Below are 12,361 nucleotides of genomic sequence, written 5' to 3'. Positions count from 1 at the left end.
CTAGGACAGTTACCCATTTCTGGTGTTCTTCATTTCCTCGTGTAGATCTGGATTTTCATTTGGTATTGGATTCCTTCTGCCTGGAGGACTCCTTTGACGTTTCTTGTAGTGTGGGCGGGCTGGTAGTGAATTTGGTCAGCTTTTGTACATCTCTAAATGTCCTTATTTCACTTCCAGTTTTGAGAATTTATTTTTTCTGGCATAGTATTCTAGGCTAACTTCCCCTGCCCTCAGTACCTTAAAGATGTTGCTTCTCTGCTCGCGTGCATTGCTGCTCCTGGTAGAGGCCGGCAGGAGCAGAAAGGAAACTGACACAATCCTCATCTTTGTTCCTGTGTATGTACAATGTCTTTTTCTTCTGGCCGGATTTGAGCAATGTTATTTTGATGGATCCGGGAGTGGTTTTCTTCATGTTTCTTGTGCTTCGGTTTCCTCAGCTCCTTGGGTCACTGGATTTGTAATTTTTGTTATGATTGAGAAGTTTTCAGCTATTGTTTCTTCAGACATTGGCCGGGCACAGTGGCTCACACCTTCTGGAGGCCAAGTCAGGAAGTGTTGAGTGAGGCCTGAAATTCAAGACCAGCCTGGGCAATGTACTGAGACCCCATCCCTAATAAAAATAACAAAGAAAGAAAATAAATGTTTCCTTTCCTCCCTGCTCCTTCTCAGGGACTCCTGGCTCAGGTTGCAGTGAGCCAAGATTACACCACTGAAGTCCAACTTGGGCTATAGGGTGAGACCCTGTCTCTCATGGAAGGAAGGAAGAAAGGAAGGAAGGAAGGAAGGAGGGAGGGAGGGAGGGAGGGCGGTGGCTCATAATTTAGACCTGTTAAGTCTGCCCTACAGTTCACTGATAATCATTTCATTTAAAAAAATTCTCTTTTGTCTGTGAGTTTCATTTTGCATATTTCCAATTATTCATGGTCCTATGTTCCCTGATCATTTCTTCTGCAACGTCTGATCTGCTGTTAATCCCATCCAGCAAATTTATCATCTCTAATATTGTGGTTGTGGCGTGATATCGGCTCACTGCAACCTCCGCCTCCCAGGTTCAAGTGATTCTCCTGCTTCAGCCTCACAAGTAGCTGGACCTGCAGGCATGTGCTACCACACCCAGCTAATTTTTTGTATTTTGAGTAGAGACGGGGGTTTCACGGTGTTAGCCAGGATCGTCTTCATCTCCTGACTTTGTGATCCACCTGACTCAGACTCCCAAATTGCTGGGATTACAGTCATGAGCCACCGCATCCGGCCCCTCCCTCCCTCCCTCCCCCACCCTCCCTCCCTCCCTCTCTTCCTCCCTTCCTTCCTTCCTTCCTTCCCTCCTTGCTTTCATGAGACAGGGTCTCACCCTGTAGCCCAAGCTGGACTTAAGTGGTGTAATCTTGGCTCACTGCAACCTCTGCCTCCCAGGCTCAAACGATCCCCCCACTGCAACCTCCTGAGTAGCTGGGACTACAGGCACACACCACCATGCCTGGATAATTATTTGAATTTTTTTGGTAGAGATGAGGTTTCGTCATGTTGCCCAGTCTGGTCTGAAACTCCTGCACTCAAGGGATCAGCCCACCTCGGCCTCCCAAACTGCTGGGATTACAGGCACCTGTTTGTTTGCAGAGAGGAGCAGTGGGCAGATTTCAGGCAGGAGAGTAAATTGGGCATCTGTTACTCCAACATTGCCAGGAGCCGAAGGCATCTCTTTACGTGTTCTTAGTTTGACTTCAACAGGAGGTGTGCCAATTTATCTTCCAATATATTTTTCCAACTCAGTGAGAGAGCCTTTTCCTTCGTGCTCTTGCCAGCACAGCAAAGTTTCTATACATCAGTCTGATGTACCAGTGAGGGGGTGGTGTCCACCTGACTTACCTAAGCAGTAGACGCAGCAGAAAGACATGGTGGACACTGACTGCCCAGAGATAATCTCTGGCACATGTTCCACAGCTAAACCTCCAAGATGTTTAGAAAGTCTTCCAATAATTGTAATTGTTTTCTCTGATGATCTACCTAACTGAGTCCAGAGAAAACTGGCTGGAGGGACCCTGAACTGCTTCCTGTCAAGAGGCTTATCAAATAGGAGAGGAAAGAATGGCTCCTTCTAGACATTTGTTCCTCTTCTCTTTTCTTTATGAATTGCATTCTGCTTTTGTTGAATGCAAACGATCTACAGACTGTTCTCCCTCCTAGACAAAGGTGAATTAGCACATTAATAACTACCTCTGTGTTATTCCTTCCTTGGTGGTGTTTGTTTTGTTTTGTTTTGTTTTTCTGTAAAACTCATCTCACTGGAGACAAATCTCTGGAGCCATAGGATCCTGCACCTGACCATGGTTCTTATGCAGACCTGGATCCTTAGAGTTATTGGCTCCCTTTGCCTTGTTTCTTTTGTTGACTCTCTTCAGCAAAACTGAACTCTGACATTTACACCCTAAATCTGGCTCTTGGACGTATAGGTCCTTTTGCTTCCTGACTCCTCCTTGACCCGGTCCTGCCTTTCCAACCTCTCCATCTGTGTCTGTGCGCCTGTGTCTGTCTGTCTGTCTCTCATACTCCAGGCTGCCGCCAGTATTACCCACTTCCTTCTCCTCCTCTTCAATGTTCAGGGTTTACCTTCCTCTCTGCCTACAGAGTCCCACAGGCTGGGGGAGTGTCCCCTTACAGAGAGGGGAGCTTATTCCAGAAGGTGCCTCTAGACTTGGAATAAACCTTACAAAGAACACCCAGGTTTGAAAAGCTTTTTCTATCTTCCCATTACCCGAATTATTCAAAGGACTAAAAGTGGGAAGTCCAGTAGAATTCTTGATGTCGCTCAGAAACCTGCATTGGAACGCCTTCATTCACCGAGCATTGGGTGCTCACGAGGTGTGAAGCCTTGCTCTAGGTGAGTAGCTGCATGGTGAGCAAGTCCTGCCCCACCGAGCCCACATCTGGAGGCATCAAGAAGGGACCGGGCAGTGGGAACACAACTGGCTGGTGTCCTCCCCACAAGCATTTCTCCTTTTGGGCACAGGGAATGCAAGCGGTGAGCATGACAAATAAAGCATAGTGAAGGATGAGGAAGTGGCTGACTTCAGACCAGTAGGCTACAGTGGTCAGGTGCAGTGGGGTCGCTTCTGATAGGGGGAAGCGCAAGAGGCAGTGTGGGCCGGGGAGAATGTCGTGGATCCGGCATTCCTGCATCTTGCCTCCACTCACACGACCTGGTGTCAACTCGGAAATGTACCCAAACACACGACTTCTGCCCTCTTTGTCACCACGCCCTCAGGCATCTAAAACCTGTGCAATGGCACAAAGAAGTGAGGATACGCAGCCTGGGGATGGGGGCATTTAATAATAGACAGGTGTCTGAGGCAAATGTCCTCAGATTTCCAGGCACCACATGTCTCTTTGTGGAGCAATCAGGGCAGTCATCGGCAAATAAACTAAAGACTCATCCTGTTCCACACAGAGACGTAGTTAACCTTGTCATTGTTCTTTTCGGACCTTCATTCTTCCACGTCCAGATATATGGGGTCTTTGTTGCCCATCTGCTTCAAGTTAGATGATGAAAATCCTACCTGAAGGCTTAAGGGTTTGTTGGGAAAATAAATGCTATTTACAAAAGGTGCATCTTAGGCAAAAGCTCAGTTCTGGAGCTCCAGAAACTGCCTATACCAAGCCCAATACACACCTCCTTCCTCTCCCTCCCTCCTCCTCACACCTGCCTTAGCTGATTCTTCAGGCTGCACATCTCTGAGAAGATGACAATCCCTAGCAGAAGAACAAGAGAACCTTGGACTCTTCTCTCCATGAAGCCGTAGACGCGAGCAGATAGCCTCATTCCATGGCGGTGTGACTCTGAAGTCACTCAGGTTTTCTATGCCTCCATTTCCACATTGTAAAATGGGCCCAATAGGAATGTGTTTCCGAATGGGTTGTTCCAAGTTTAAATAAGACACGGCAGTAAAACATTGAACCCCTGCCCAAATGCATAGTAAATACTCCAAGAGCATCAGCCATTATTACTATCATTATCATCGGTGGCCTCATGGTGGCTATTATCATTATCTACATCCATCTTTGAAATAATTGCATATCTTTTTATGGTATGGAGGGATTACAACATATAACATTTCCTAAGTGACGAACATTTATTATTACAAATATTGCTGCTGGGAACATATTTCTGCATTTTAATCATCACCTGTGGGTTTCTCTATCAAATCTTCACACACAATTTGGGGATGTTGCAAAACATGTTCCCTGACTGGGAATTGAACCCAGGCCCCAGCGGTGAGAGCGCCAAATCCTAGCCACTAGACCACCAGGGAAAAGAACAGACACAACACTCTCCTTGTCAGAGGAAACAAGAGAAGGTGAGGATTAACTTTCTAAGAGGAGGAAAGCCCAACTGAAAGCAGCTCTTTGTGACCCAAGGGGGCTGCAGGCCCGCAGGTCCCCAAGCAGTCACTGCCCAGCTGCTCAATACCTCCCACCTCTGACAGCCTGGCCGCTGCGTTGGGCTGTATTGAGGCCAGGCCACAAGGAAACTGAGCGGTGTTCCATTCTAGCCTAGCTGTAGCACGGTGTGAGGCAGAGCCAAGCACTTGCTGTCTTTCTGAGCCTCAGTTTCCTTGCCACCCAAGTGCGGGCTTGGCTCTCAGCGGGTGATGCGCGGAGTCCTTCTGGTTCCTGATCTCTGAACTGGCTCAAGGGGCTCTACCCATAAAGACATGTGTAGGGGTCCCCTTTTGCCCCCAACTAGCTCTATTAGTAGAGCATGAAACTGAATTGAGCGGTCTTTGGCTCGAGCTCCAGGTGCAGATTTAGGTTCGTTTTCTTTTGTTCAGCCACGCAATTCAACCGGTTCCGCAACTGAGGTCGGGGCGCGAGGAAGCCAAGTGGGCTTCACAGGAAAGAGCTCCTTGGTTTCAGAGACATTGTAGCTGTCAGCTTGAAATGTTCAGAAAGATTTCAGCGATAGATGAGAAGACTGGAAATTTCTGGATCTAAAGCTAACATGACCTCCACCTGATCCGGCGCCCTCGCCTCCGATCCAACTCACAGCGGGCAAACCGGGCCTGGTTCCTAGTGCTCAGCGGGGTTTCAGGTAGTAATGGAACTCCTCCCGTGCTTCTTCTGATCAAAGATGCAGCTAAGTTCCCCCATCCCACCCCTCAGCTCCACTCCCCTCTCGAAGGAAGGAAGGAAGGAAGGAAGGAAGGAAGGAAGGAAGGAAGGAAGGGAGGGAGGGAGGGAGGGAGGGAGGGAGGGACATTTTGAAAACCACCTTTCATGTGCGAGGCGAACTTGCTGTCCCTACTCTAAGTAAACCAGCCGAGCACCGCCCCTTGAGGACACATCTACGAAAATCTTGGGCGTCGCTTTGAGTAACTGCATATTGCTGCCTATGACAGATGAAATTCGACTGCATCTCCACATTTCCGCGCCTCCAGCAAATTGCTGGCAAAAGGGAAGCACCTGCGATCCCTCAGGCAAGAAAACTGCAGATTGCGATACCGCCGGGCTGAGGGTTCCCCGCCTGCTCCCGAAATGAAGACCCTGGAGACCTATAACCGGGCTCCGGTATCCGGATTCTTTCCGCGGGGTATCCAGTTCCAGAACTAAGCGCTGGTATGCGGGATTCGCCCGACTGCTTCTCCCGGAAGCTGCGGCAGCGGCGGGTTTTGAGCGTCGGAGTCCCGGGCGCGCAGGAGTGTGGACGCCACCCCTCCAGGGCTGTGGACCCCGCCTTGGGGCCTTAGCCCTGGCGCCTGCTGTCAGGGCTCTTGGCGTTGAAAGGGTACCGACCTTTCTGGTCCTCCCAGGAACCATAGGACCCTCGCTGCCTGCCCTTCATCCAAGCTCAGGGGCCTCATCCCCGTGCTCTTTCCTCGCGGGCCCCCCACTCAGGGTGTCAACAGAGGTAGGTCAGGTGAGAAACCTGGATTTCTACACACACCTGGCTACAATGAGATGGCGCCACTCCCCTTCCCCTACAGAAGCAGACTCAGAAAAAGGTAGTTAAAACGGAAGGTTTCGATAAAATCGAGAGTCTGATAACATAATGTCCAAAAGTCCAAGTTTCAATTGAAAATCATTAATCACACCAAGAACCAGGAAAATTTTATTCTGAATGAAAATAGACAGCAAATACACACTGGCAATAAGATGAGAGAGGTGTTGGGATTGTCTGACAAAGATTTTAAAGCAAGCAAACCTGATGACAATGATTTCATAGTTATGAGCACATTTGAAACAAATGGACAAATAGAAAGCCTTAGCAAATAAATACAAGACTTAAAGGAGGAACAAATGGAAGTTTTTTGTTTGTTTGTTTGTTTGTTTGTTTTTGAGACGGAGTCTCGCTCTCTCCCCCTGGCTGGAGTGCAGTGGCACGATCTCGGCTCACTGCAAGCTCCGCCTCCCGGGTTCCTGCCATTCTCCTGCCTCAGCCTCCCAAGTAGCTGGGACTACAGGCACCCGCCACCGCGCCGGGCTAATTTTTTGTATTTTTAGTAGAGGCGGGGTTTCACCGTGGTCTCAATCTCCTGACCTTGTGATCCGCCCGCCTCGGCCTCCCAAAGTGCTGGGATTACAGGCGTGAGCCACCGCACCCGGCCCAAATGGAAGTTTTAGAAGTGGAAAATACAAAAACCAAAATAAAAAGTCCAGCACATAGGCTCAACAGCAGAATGGATGGTGCAGAGCAAAGAAATCCATCCACTGCAGATGAAAAATTAGAAATTACACAATTTTAACAAGGGAAAAATAGACTGGGTGACAAAGTGAACTGAACCTCAGGGACCTGTGAAACTACCTTGAATGGTCTCACTTTCATGTTGTTATCTATGTCTGGAAGGGGAAGAGGAAGAGGACAAGGCTGAAAACATAAAGAAGTAAATGGCTGAAAGCTTCCCAGACTTGGCAAGAGACATTAACCTACAGGTTCAAGAAACTGTGAGAACCCGAAATAAGATAAAAAACCGAAAGAAGTCTATGGCAAGACATGTGAAAAAATAAAATGTAGGAAATGAAAGACAAAGAAAATATCTTGAAAGCAACAGAGAAAGGTGACACTTTACCTAGAAAGGAAAAACAATTCTGGTGATGATGGATTTCTCATCAGAAACCATAGAGGCAGAAAGAAGTTGCCCAGTGCTTTTCAAGCCGTGAGAGAAAACAATTGTCAGCCCAGACTCCTCTCTCCAGCAGAAACATCTTTCAGGGATTAAGGGGAAGGTCAAAACAGTTTCAGATTAAGAAAAGCTAAGGGAATCTCTGACCAGCAGTTCTACCTTAAAAGAAAGGCTAAAGGGAGTTCTCTAGACAGAAAGGAAATGATTAAAGAAGGAACCTTGGGACATCAGAAAGAAAATTAAACAAAACAAAACAAAAAAAAAAAGTAAGCAAAATAGGCCGTCCTTCTTCCTTGAGTTTTCTAAACTATGATTGACAGCTTCAGAAAAAAATCATAGCATCATTCAATGTGGTTCTAACTCTCCATAAAGAAAATGTTTGAAACAACAATAAACTGGGAGGGTAAAGAGACCTGCAAGGGAGGTAACTCATCTATCATTCACTCAAACTGGTAAAACAATGACACCAGTATACTGTGTGGTAAGATATAGATACACAGACATATGAATATCTGGGAAAACCAAGAGGGCTATGCAAACAGATATACTCAAAAACACTATAGATAAGGTAAAACACCATTCTCAAAGATGTTCAAGTCACCACAGGAAGGTAAGAAAAAGAAAGCATATCCAGAAGAAGACACCAGAGAGAACAAACAGAAAAGAAAAAAATATAATGGCAGACTTAAGGCCTACCATATCAATCATCATATTAAATATCAATGGCCTAAGTACACCAATTACAAGACACAGATTGGCAGAGTAGGTTAATGGACATGACCCAACTCTATCCTGGCTACACAGAGACTACTTTCAAATATGATGATACAGGAAAGTTGAAATCAAAAGGATGGAAAAAGATATATCATGCAAACCTTAGACAAAGGAAAGCAAGGCTGGCTACATTAATGCCAGATATTGTATATTTCAGAACAAAGAAACTAATCAGAGACAGAGAGGAACATTATATAAGGAGGAAACAACCAATCCACCAACTCCTCCCCCAAAAGTCATAAATGTCTATGCAACAACTGAAAATACTGAACAGAGAACTAGACAAATTCATAAATATAGCTATATGCTTCAACATCCCCCTTTCTTAACAATTTATACAACAACCAGATAGAAGATCAACAGGAATATAGAAGAACCCAACAGCATGATCAACCAGCGGGGCTTAAACTGACAATTTTAGAACACCCAACTACACCAGAATGCACATTGTTATGGGATGCATTGTGCCTAGGCCCCCAAATTCATATGTTGAAATCAGAACATTAGTAGCAACTAGTGATATACTAATTAAAATCACAATGAGACATTGCTACATACCTATCAGAATGGCCAAAAGAAAAGCGTAACCAAATCAAGTTCTGTCAAGGATTCAGAGAAAGCTGGATCACTCATACATTGCTGATGGAAATGTAAAAGGTTACATTCTCCACTCTGGAGAATGTCTGTATAGTTTTTACTTTTAAAACTATATATGCAACTACCATACCACCTAGGAATTGCATTCCCTGTGTTTATCACAGAGAAATAGAAACTTATGTTCACACAAAATCCATGTACTTAAAGTTTATAGCAGCCTTGTTTTTAATAGCCAAAACTGGGGAAAAAAATGTATAGACGAGTTTCATGAGGAGAATGGCTGAACAAACTGGTATATATCCATAGCATTGAATAGTCCACAATAATTTTTTTAAAAACAACAAGCTATTGACACCCACAATAACCTGGATGAATCTCCACAGAATTCTGTTGAGTGGACAAAGGGTAATCCCAAAGGTGACATGTAGGATTCCATTTATGCAACATTCTTGAAAAGAATAAATTCTATGAATGGGGAATAGATTAGAAGTTGCCAGGGGTTAAGGAGGGAAGGAGGAGCAGCACTGAAGAGACAGGGTCACGGCTATAAAAAGGCAACATGATGAATCCTGGTGTTGATGGAAATGTTCTGTACCTTGCTTGTATCAATGTCAACTTCCTGGTACTGTGGCATTTGCAATACATCTGCTATATTTGCAAATATTACCATTTTGGAAATATTACCAAGACGTTACCATTGGAGGAAACTGAGTAAAGGGTACAAGGGACCTCTCTTTTTCTCCTGAGTTCCTAAGATTGTATGTGAATTATTAAAACATAACAATTACCTTTAAAAACCTAAGTATATTTCTCCTTGACTAATCATGCCTTTGCTTTAAAACATTAAGGCAAAAATATTTTTCCCAATACCCATAATTTTCTTGAAGACAGTTTTAACAAAAGCTGTTCTTAGTGCTTTTCCTAAAAATTTAAAACTTCTAGTAATCCTTACTGTTCTTCTTTGAGAACCCTCTAGGGTTTTATTTTATTTATTTATTTTACACCTTTCAAAAGAATAAAGACAAAAACTGGGAACTGGCCTATAATACTATATTAGTCTTAGTTCTCCAGAGAAAGAAAATGAGTAGGATACACACACACGCACGCACACACACACACACACACACACACACACACACACAGAAGCAGAGAAGCCCAAGTTCTACTCTGAGTAAGCTCTAGACCTAGGAGAGTCAAATATAGTTCAAGACCAAGTCCAAGGCTTAAGGCAGAAGACTGACGTCCCAGCTCAAAGACAGTGGAGCAGAAAAACTTCTTTCTTAACCCTTCATCCTATTCAAGCCATCCATGGGTTGGATGAGGCCCACTCACACTCAGGAGGGCAATCTGCTTCACTCAGTTTACTGATTCAAATGTCAATCTCTTCCAGAAACACCCTCAGAGACACAGTGAGAAATCACGTCTAACCAAATATCTGGGCACTCCCTGGCCCAGTCAAATTGACACAAAAATTAACTTTCACAAATACTCTCAATAGAAGTGATTAACAAATGTAGCATCATGTCCTGCCTGTTTATCCCATGACAATTAATATATTCCAGCATAATATTGGCTTCCGTTCCCTTACTGTAGCAACATGTAGGAGTTTCATTTAACGTGAGGATAATTTTGACCTATGGAGTCTCTCCCTACCCGTACCTACCATTGCCACTTGTGGATTGTCATTTTGCCATGGCTTCCTTATACATAATGTCAATAAGCTGTATACTTTGCTAATGTAGGTTTGAATTTCATCCTGGCTGCATAAGTCACTTTTCATCTTGACGAAGTCTAGAAATATTTTTGTTTATCTCCTGAATATTGGTAACGCATACCTATTGTGGGGCCCACTCTCAATCTCATGGTTTCCTTTATTTTCATTCAGATCTCAATAGATATGCCTGGGTTGCTTGAACGTCACTGAAAATGGCCCGTGGCCTTGTCCATCTATCAGAGTCCAGTAAAATCCTGGCCATGGAATGGGGGGATGGAAAGTGAGAACCACCAAACTCAGCAAACAAAGACTCAGTTTAAACCTCTGCGCTAAGAGATGATCAGACTCTATTATGGCTTCTAATAGCATAAGACCATGTCCCATGGATGACCCTAGGCTCCCATGACAAAGCCTACCTAAGAAAGCTCAAGGCTGCCAGGGGAACTTAGTTTAATTCTGGCCAATATCTGCTGATGATGGTAGGTTCTTTCTTATAACACTTACTAAGAAGGGAATCCTTCCTCCATCCCTTTGAGAAATGTGTGTATCTCCTAGGGACTCCAGTGTGTCTTTCCACAGGATTTGAAAGCCATTCCTTTGAGGTGTCGTCCTTAGGAAGGACTGAATCTCTGTCTCCGGGTCTCTGTGGGAGGTTAGAATCCTAACGTCTAATATTGCCAGCTGGCAGATACAGCTGTCCTGATGAGGCAGAAGCTTACAATGACCAATATTTTGTAATATTTCACTTGTGCCCTGACCCCTGCCCTCTCCCCTGCCTCGCTCTCCAATTAGAATGCCATCGGCTCTCCACAAATGCGATGGAGTTCAGCCCCTTCTGCTTTGGTCAGTAGTTACTGAATAAAATCTGTTTTCACAGCTTTGACTAATGCCTGACTTTATCTTTGACAAAATAAGTGCGAGCAATTGATTTTAGCGACATGGCACCTGCAAAGAGAGGCACAGACATGGCAAGAGAGTGAGGAATCATCTGACCCTTCTCATTTCATAGGCATCTATTCCTGCCTGGTGTTTATGAGCCTGAGACTGGGCTGGTCTGCCCTGGTGTATCACTCCATGGCTCTGCGGCGGGACTTGAATAGGCTGGTGGTGACACTTGGTGTGACCACAGCCACCTTCAAAGATGCCATGAAGGGTTCACAACAAAATGAAAGGAACCACAGAAAAACTGATTTTGAAAGACATTGCCTCTCCCACTTCCTCATACAGAGTGTGTATGATATTGCTGTGTGATGTTAGTTGGATTACATTTAGCACAACAGCTTTTCTAATAAATGGTAGTTTCTCACTGTGTTAAGCCTACCTAAAAAGGAAGCACACTTACTTTTATTGATTACCCCCATTAAATGAACAATATATCCAACAAGGCTTCTACCAAAAATGTTCTTATTAATCTCATATTTATACTAAGGAAAAACTGGGAACAACACAAATCTTCACCAATAGAAGAATTTAATACCGACTGTTATATAGTCATAAAACGATCCCAGAAGTTCACTCGATAACATCAAAACCAGAAACCCACACTGGTGCCACTGATGTCAAAAAATCATGATACAAAAATGAGAGAGATGAGAAAGAGAAAATGTACTATAGCCATAGTAGTGGGTAAAAGCCAAAGAGCTCAGTTTCTACTTATGATGTTTGATAGAAGAACCAAAGGAACATGAGCCAATAGCCCTAAGGGTCCAGGTCTGCACAAGGTGCCTGTTGGGTGCAGGGTTCTGTTGGCTCCAATGATGGATCTCAAATGGGCTAATTTTTATGGACATAACCGCTGCAGAAATCTATCAAAGAAAAATAAGGGGATAGCTATTTGCATGTTCATTTACCATCGAATAGGAAGGAGAACAGGCATTAGATTCGTTTGGTCAAATAAAAGCAAAACCAAGATTTATGAAGAAAAGAGGAAAGGGGAGAAGAAAAAAATCATCTGGGAACTTTGTGATTTTGCTCCCCTTGGATAAGCGACTTGACAGAAAGCTGTCAAAGAGGTCACTGTGGCCCATCTTCTCCAGACCCACGTTAGTTGGTCACAGAAAACAATTACAGATGTTGGAGGACTTTAAAACATCCTAGAAGTTTAGCAGCTCATCCTATGCCACAGAATATCTGTGTGTAATGTCCACCATGTCCTTCGGTT

The 12,361-nt window shown here is 44.5% G+C and overlaps 1 non-coding gene across 1 annotated transcript; it reads right to left on the bottom strand.

Moving 5' to 3' along the window:
- Positions 1 to 4,235: 4,235 nt before the first annotated feature.
- Positions 4,236 to 4,307, bottom strand: TRNAE-CUC (transfer RNA glutamic acid (anticodon CUC)). The gene has a single exon. It is a non-coding gene; the product is annotated as a tRNA-Glu (tRNA).
- Positions 4,308 to 12,361: the final 8,054 nt, after the last annotated feature.

The sequence above is a fragment of the Macaca fascicularis genome, chromosome 1, assembly GCF_037993035.2.
Source record: "Macaca fascicularis isolate 582-1 chromosome 1, T2T-MFA8v1.1".
NCBI lineage: Eukaryota > Metazoa > Chordata > Mammalia > Primates > Cercopithecidae > Macaca > Macaca fascicularis.
Note: the sequence above shows the minus strand (reverse complement) of the source record. Positions and strands in the feature narration are given on the sequence as shown.